This window comes from Candoia aspera, chromosome 14 (genome assembly GCF_035149785.1).
Source record: "Candoia aspera isolate rCanAsp1 chromosome 14, rCanAsp1.hap2, whole genome shotgun sequence".
NCBI lineage: Eukaryota > Metazoa > Chordata > Lepidosauria > Squamata > Boidae > Candoia > Candoia aspera.
In genome coordinates this window covers 18,938,741-18,946,203 of record NC_086166.1, presented here as the reverse complement: position 1 = coordinate 18,946,203, position 7,463 = coordinate 18,938,741, and positions in this window count along the sequence as shown.

Below are 7,463 nucleotides of genomic sequence, written 5' to 3'. Positions count from 1 at the left end.
GGAGACTGGAATGGAGTGGGTTTTGCCCACAAAAAGACAGAACCTCTGTGAAAGGAATTTACACAAGGTAAATTACTGAAAATATTTTTTGAAATGATGGACAACTTTGAGCTTATAGATATATGGAGACTCTTAAAACGGTGATTCCAAGGAATATACATATTTTTCTGAAAGACACAGATCTTTGTTAAGAATACATACATTTTAGATTTCTAAAAGTCTGGGTCATGTGTCAACGAAGTAGAGATATTGCCAAAGACTTTTCCAGTGAAGCCATTAGTGGACAGCTAGGGCCACTGAATGGAGCAGAGCTTAACACAGTGGAGAAGCTGCACACAGAAAAAGAATATTGTCTTAAATTAGCTTTAGTGAGCATGTGAGAGAAATACAGGTTATTGATCTTACACACTCAGCCCTCCCAAGCATAAAGAATCACACACTTAGAGAACGTAGGTGTAAAAGTAAAACGAGTCTTATTGATTTTATTCTTGGTTCAGTTATATCCACCTTTGGTGGAAAAATGAAGATTCTGTTTCTTCTGTTCCCTAAACTTAATGAACTCTTAGCCCTCATAGCTGCTAAGAGCTGCATGCAGAAAATGGGAAAAAGCAGATGGCCCAAGCATGTGGCCATAATGGAGGGAGAGAGAGCAGCATGCTTGCTGCCTCCTCAATTGATGGAAGAAGGAGGAAGAGAGAGAGGAAATGGGATAGCTTCCTCTCACACAGAGAATCGCATCATGGGATCAACTCATCTATATGCTAATGAGACATGCTGATTTGTTAACATCTCCAACATTCAGATCATAACCCAGTGACTCTAATACACAAGAGGAGAGTTAGAACTTATAGATGTAGGTTAAATGAGACTTTGCTACAAAAGGGATTAATAATGGAGGATTGTAAAAAGAAATTAAAAGATTTTTCTGAGAATAATCTCAATAAGGGCACAGTTATAAGGACAGAATGGGTTGCTAGTAAAGCCTTTATGAGAGGACACATTATACAGCAAAATAGTAAACTGAAAAGACAAAGACAAGAAAAGAAAAGAGGCAAAAGATTTTAACAGAGATAAAGATGAAAGACGAAGAATTAAGCAAAATCTCCTGGATGGAAAACTGTCTCACAGCAAATTAAACTCTACAATGCCAACTTTCTATGTTACTGATTAGAGAAATGGAAATAATATTGAACTTTGTAAAACAAAAGAAAGTAAGAAGAACATGATATTAAAATTACAAAATGGGAAAACTATGGTAATAGATAATGCAAGTATGCAAAGAATATTCCATCAGTATTAAAGCAATGGTGTTCCCCGTAGTAACATATGGCTGCGAGAGCTGGACCATAAGGAAGGCTGAGAGAAGGAAGATCGATGCTTTTGAACTGTGGTGGGAGGAAAATTCTGAGAGTGCCTTGGACTGCAAGAAGATCCAACCAGTCCATCCTCCAGGAAATAAAGCCAGACTGCTCACTTGAGGGAATGGTATTAAAGGCCAAACTGAAATACTTTGGCCACATAATGAGAAGACAGGACACCCTGGAGAAGATGCTGATGCTAGGGAGAGTGGAGGGCAAAAGGAAGAGGGGCTGACCAAGGGCAAGGTGGATGGATGACATTCTAGAGGTGACGGACTCATCCCTGGGGGAGCTGGGGGCTGGTGACCACCAACAGGAAGCTCTGGCGTGGGCTGGTCCATGAGGTCACGAAGAGTCGGAAGTGACTGAATGAATAAACAGCAAAATTATACAAAATTATATAAATGAGAAGAGATTTCTCCAGCAAAAGTGGATGAATAGTTAAAGAAACAAAATTTACCAAAGAGAATGGGTAAACAAAGGCAAATGATGAATGGACCTATAACAAGGGAAGTCTGTGAGGCTGTAAGAAGTCTAAAATACGGAAAGCACCTGGTCCTGATGGCCTGCCAGCTTCCTGTTATAAACATTTTGGAGATGAACTGTTACATCCTCTTCAAAAAATGATGAATTCTATTCTGACCAATGGAAGGATACCAGAAAGCTGGACAGGTACAAATATAGCATTAATGCCTAAAGAAGGTCAAGACCCAATTTTACCAAAAAATTATAGGCCAATATCTTTACTGAACAATGATTATAAGATGTTTATGATGATGCTAGCAGAAAGGATGAAAAGTGTCTTGAAAGACTTTATTCATGAAGATTAATGCTGCTTCCTACCTAAAAGACAATTAAAAGACAACATTAGAAATATTCTTAATACATTAGAATATTTGGAGCAGCACAATGAAAAACAAGTCATGCTGATTTTCCTTGATGTGGAAAAAGCATTTGATTATTTGAACTGGATTTTTCTGTTTAAAATCCTGGAAGATATGGATTTTGAAGAAAATGTTATTAAATGGGTGAAATCAACATATACTTCACAAAAGGTACAAGTTATAGTTAATGGGGAATTGACAAAACTCTGTGAGATGCAGAAAGGGACATGGCAAGAATGCCTGCTTTCACTATCACTATTCATTCTAGCTCTTGAAGTTTTGAATAGAGACATAAGACATGAAAGAACTGTTTAAAAAGAAGTACACAAATTAAGGACGATTTAGTTTAATTTTGGAAAATCCTATGGAAGGAATTGAGATTTTATTTATTTATTTATGTTTCAGATTTTTACCACCACCCACCCATCTCCCCTGAGTTCTGACTATTATTGGAAAAGTTAAAGGAATGTGGTGTGTTAGCTGGATTTAAAATTAACAATCAAAAAATGAAGATGTTAATAAAAATATGAAGATGGAAGATCAAGGAGAATTGATTGCAAAAACTGGTTTGCAGATTGAGAAAAAAGTAAAATATCTGGGTATTACCATGACCAATATGAATTGGATGTTATTTCAAAATAATTATGTCTTCCTGATGGACACCACTATGTAGCCATGCTTATAGAAAATGCCTTCGTTCCCCCAGGAGCATTCTAGCTCTTGACTACTCACTGTTTATCCATTTTGGAGCAAGAAATTCAAGGAGATGGTAGCTACGTATCACCAGACATTCTCAGTTGGTTACAGTTATTTAAATTAATCTCACTCAAATCTGATGCCCTCCAGTTATGCTGATGACAATCCAGTTATGTTGATTATAACGATAACACAACTGAGTGTAACTCTGAATGGCCTACTTACAGAGCTTGTGAGTTCTCCATCTCTGGAGGTTTTGAAGAAAAGGCTGGACAGCCATTTCACCAGGATGATTTAATTTGTTTCCTTGCACGCTGCCGAGGGCTGGACTGGATGATCCTGGTGGTGCCTTCCAATTCTACTGTCCTGTGGCTCTATGACAGTGCCCACCTTCCCAGCCTACAAGACTACTGAACAGTCTGACTAAGGATTATAAAAATTGCTGACCATCACACTTCATTCTCCTTTCTGACTCAGTTCTAGAACAAAAATGTTTTGAGGGAAGGAAATGAGAACATGATTCTAGTAATTCTTGCGAATCACTTAGAAACTTCGGACAGCATCAAGAATTGTATATTCTGGATTTACTTTTAGACTGGACACCATCTTTGCTTTTTTTTTCCCTGTCAGGTAAGCCTGTTCTGAAGGTGCACCACAGCCCCTGCTGCATGGATCTCTGAGGAACTCTGCTTGGTGTGATATCTTCTGTCATGGAAGTGGGCTGCAGTGTCTGACTGCCACCACCATCATGCTTCTCAGAACTGTTCTTCTGAGGAAAACCACTTTGGGTACCTTTTGCTTCTTTGGAACTGGGGCCAGCAAATTCAACAGAACCTTTGGGGGTGGGGGGAAGGTCCTGCTGTGGGAGGGGCTATGCAGGAGTAACAGAGCATAACCCTTCATCAGTCACTGAACCCCCACTGGGGTTCTCCCACAGGCCACTCATTTGATTCCCAAACAGAAATTTTGGTTGAGAAACAGTAAATTCATGAAGGCACTCAGTGAGTGAGCTTCATGGCTGAGTAGGATCTTAAGCCGGTCTTTCCTGGTTCCAGTCCAGCAGCACCCCAGTTGCAAGGGGTGCTCCTTCCATTGCCTCAAAGGGCCCTGTGGATATTCCTTGAAGAAAGCAGATGGTCATGCAGATGAGCTGAAGGAATAGCAGCTGCCTGGGCAGAAAGGTGAGCAGACCCCTCTTGCTTCATCCCACGGCAGCCCAGGCTGCTCTCCATTGCCCCTCCCTGCTTGGTCCTACCCAGGCAGATGTCTTCTGCTTAGAGGGAGCCACTGGGGGAAGAGCTTCAGGCTTCATTAGCTGCTACCTTTGAAAAAGCTGACTCATATGTTTTCAATTGCAGATTGCAATTAAAGAGGGTCAGAAAATGTACCTTTTGTGACTAAAATGGTGGCAGCAACTCTCCTTCTCGTAAGGGTTTTGGGAAGCAAGCCATTCACTTTTCAGCAGCTGATGGACCTGCTCCACCCCACCCCTCTCTCCCATTGCTTTGGAGATCCAGTTATGGAGCATTTGGGGGCAAAGAGCTTACAGGCAAAGGTGGTGGTGGAAGATTAAATGGGGGCTCATGTTTCCATATTTATGGTCCACTCTGCAAAACTCGGTGTGCCAGAGCTCTGGAAAAGTTGCCACCATTTTCAGGGAGGCTCCCCTTCCAGGGAGAAATGTTGCAAGCTGAACTGCCCTGTCCTGCTCTACCTCTTCAGCAGTGACTCCACCTCTCTTCCACTGCCCGCCCCCATAGCAAAAGCTCTGGTGCAGAGGAGGCAATGATGGGGAAGAGTTGTGAGCAGGGCAAGCAGGTCCCTTGGGATGCTCCATTTGTTCGGTTCCCGTGTATCACTGCATTTCTTTGTTATGGCTTTATTTACATCTTTATCCTACTTTTCCCTCTACAAATACAGTAAAGGCGGCTAGCAATGACAGTGATGACGAATAAAATAATTGTCACATTTTAGTAAAACAGTGCTCTCAGAGGCGGCACCTAAAATGCCTCTGGGAAGATGATTTTCCACTGTTTACTGAACAAGATTGGGTACTGTAGGGGCGAGGGGCCCTCCTTGGGCATGGCGCCCCTTGCCTCTGGCCATCCACTGATGGTCCTGCAGCATGAGGGGTGCAGACTGGGGCTCAGCAGAACTCAGGCAGGGGAGCTCCTAATGCATCTCCTTGGCCTGTCCATGCCGAGCCTCTTGAAGGCACAGGGAAAGCCAGGGTGGAAAGGGCGTTGGGGTGCGTCCTCTTCTTCTGGTTGCGCCATATCATGCCACAGCAATTCTCCCTGTTAAATGGCACCGTAAGAGGTGGGGGAGCCCCAAGTACCAAAATAACTCTTGGAGCTTTAACTGATTAGCTTTACTGCTAACCCTTGCTACCTTCTAAAAAGTTCCTGAGCTTTGGGTTATGAAAAATGACATTTCATGTCCTTTTCACTATAATTAAAATCAAATATTGTTAACATGTGTGCAAAGCTCACCATTCCATGGACAGGACGTCCTAGGAAACAATAGGACATCCTACTTTTGTGGACCACGAAGTCCCAACTGTTCTGGAATGGCCAGATTAGTGGGCCCAGGAAAGAAATAAAGTCAATATTATAATGTCCTTTTATAAATCAATCCATTGTGTGACTGCATCTGGAATACTGTGGGCATTTCTGGTTGCTGCACCTCAAGAAGGACATACTGGAGCTGGAGAACGTTCAGAGGAGGGCAACGGAGCTGATCAAGGGACAAGGAAAGGTGGTGTCACTTGGGCTTTTTGGTTGAGAAAGGAGGAGGATGATTGAGGTGTACAAAATTATGCGTGGTGTGGATCAAGTGGGCAAGGGGAAGCTATTTTCCCCTTCCCAAAATGCTATAACCAGCGTATTGCTTCATCCAATGAAATTGAATCCTGGAAGAATCAGGACAAACAAAATAATTTTGTTTTTTACACATGTAATTCAGCTTTGGAATTTGCTACCACAAGGTGTGGTGTGGCTACCAGCTTGGCTGGCTTCAAAAAGGGTGGGACCAATTCATGGAAGTCGTGGGGATCCATGGCTATCAGGCTTGATGGCTGTGGGGCTGCCTCTGACGCCATCGGCTGGGAGACTCAGGGGGGTCCTTGGGCAGTTGGTAGGCCCCTGGGAGAACAGACTGCTGGACTGGATGGGCCAGGGGTCTGATCCAGCAGGGCATGGCTTATGTCCTTATGTGCATGAGGCCACCTCTCTTATTTCAGCCCTGTCTCTCTTCAATACCCATCCCCTCTAGAAAGCCTTTTGATAACCCAAAGCTCAATTTACAATTTTTGTGAAAGAGCGTGCTTTCCTGGCCTACCTATGGTCCCTCTTTCACTGGGTTTTCCCCTCTGGCAAGGCAAAGTTCTGCTTGGCTGTCCCTTATTGCAAAGGGGGTCCAACTATATTATTTAAAGCGGCGTGAACGCGTAGTTACAGAGTTGTTCATGGGCAGGAAAGCCACCTGTGTCTGCTGCCCATTCAACAGCTGTACCCACCGAAGGGCTTGACTTCTGAAGTGAGGACAGAGGCAGCAGCTGACGTGTCTGGCACAACACGGTTGCTGAGGATTTCACGCAGAAAGTCCACAGAGCCCCCGGTTCTTCGGAGGTTTGTCCCTCAGGCAAGAGTTCTTCCCATTGCCAGATGGTTCCTGGCAGCCAGGGCTGGTCCTCGGGGCCAAAGTGCCTGGTCTCACAGTCAAGAAGGGGTTGGGTGCCCACAGGACTCAGGAGGAGGAGCATGGCATACCAACACGAACATGAGGTAATAGACTCAGCCAGAAAACCTGCAGGGTTACGTGAAGCCCTGAACAGACTCAGTGTGGCCTGAGGCTAAAGTCAAGGTAGGCTCTGCCCATCTATGATTCAGAGATGTGAATGTTAGAGTCTTCCTGAGGGTGGGACCTTTCTAACCACTCCAGTTTCTGCAGTCTCCCAACTATTACCTCTCCACAGCCACATAGGGAAAATGTGTAGAAATGTTTGGGGTGAGTGTAGTCCCCCCCATTTCTCCAGGGAGGCATTACCTTGCTTATTCTACCTTAATTTTTAGATGTGGTAGAAATAGATACAGCCTCGCGTGGCACAGAGCGGGAGGCGGCAGCATTGCAACCAAAACTCTCCCCACGACCTGAGTTCGATCCCAGCGGAAGCTGGATTCTCTCTCGGGTAGCTGGCTCAGGTCAACTCAGCCTTCCATCCTTCCGAGGTTGGTAAAATGGGTACCCAGCTTGCTGGGGGAAAGGTAATTACAGTTGGGGAACCACCCCGCTCTATAATCTGCCAAGAAAACATCGCAAAAGCAGCGTTCCCCCAAAGGGTCAGACATGACTTGGTGCTTGCACAGGGGACCTTTCACCTTTTTCATAGATAGAAATAGATAGAAAGCAGTGTTTCTCAACCTTGGCAACTTAAAGATGTGTGGACTTCAGCTCCAGAATTCCCCAGCAAGCATGCTCAGTGCTCTTTTCCTGATTAAACTGAAGCCTCTCCTTGAGATTTGGA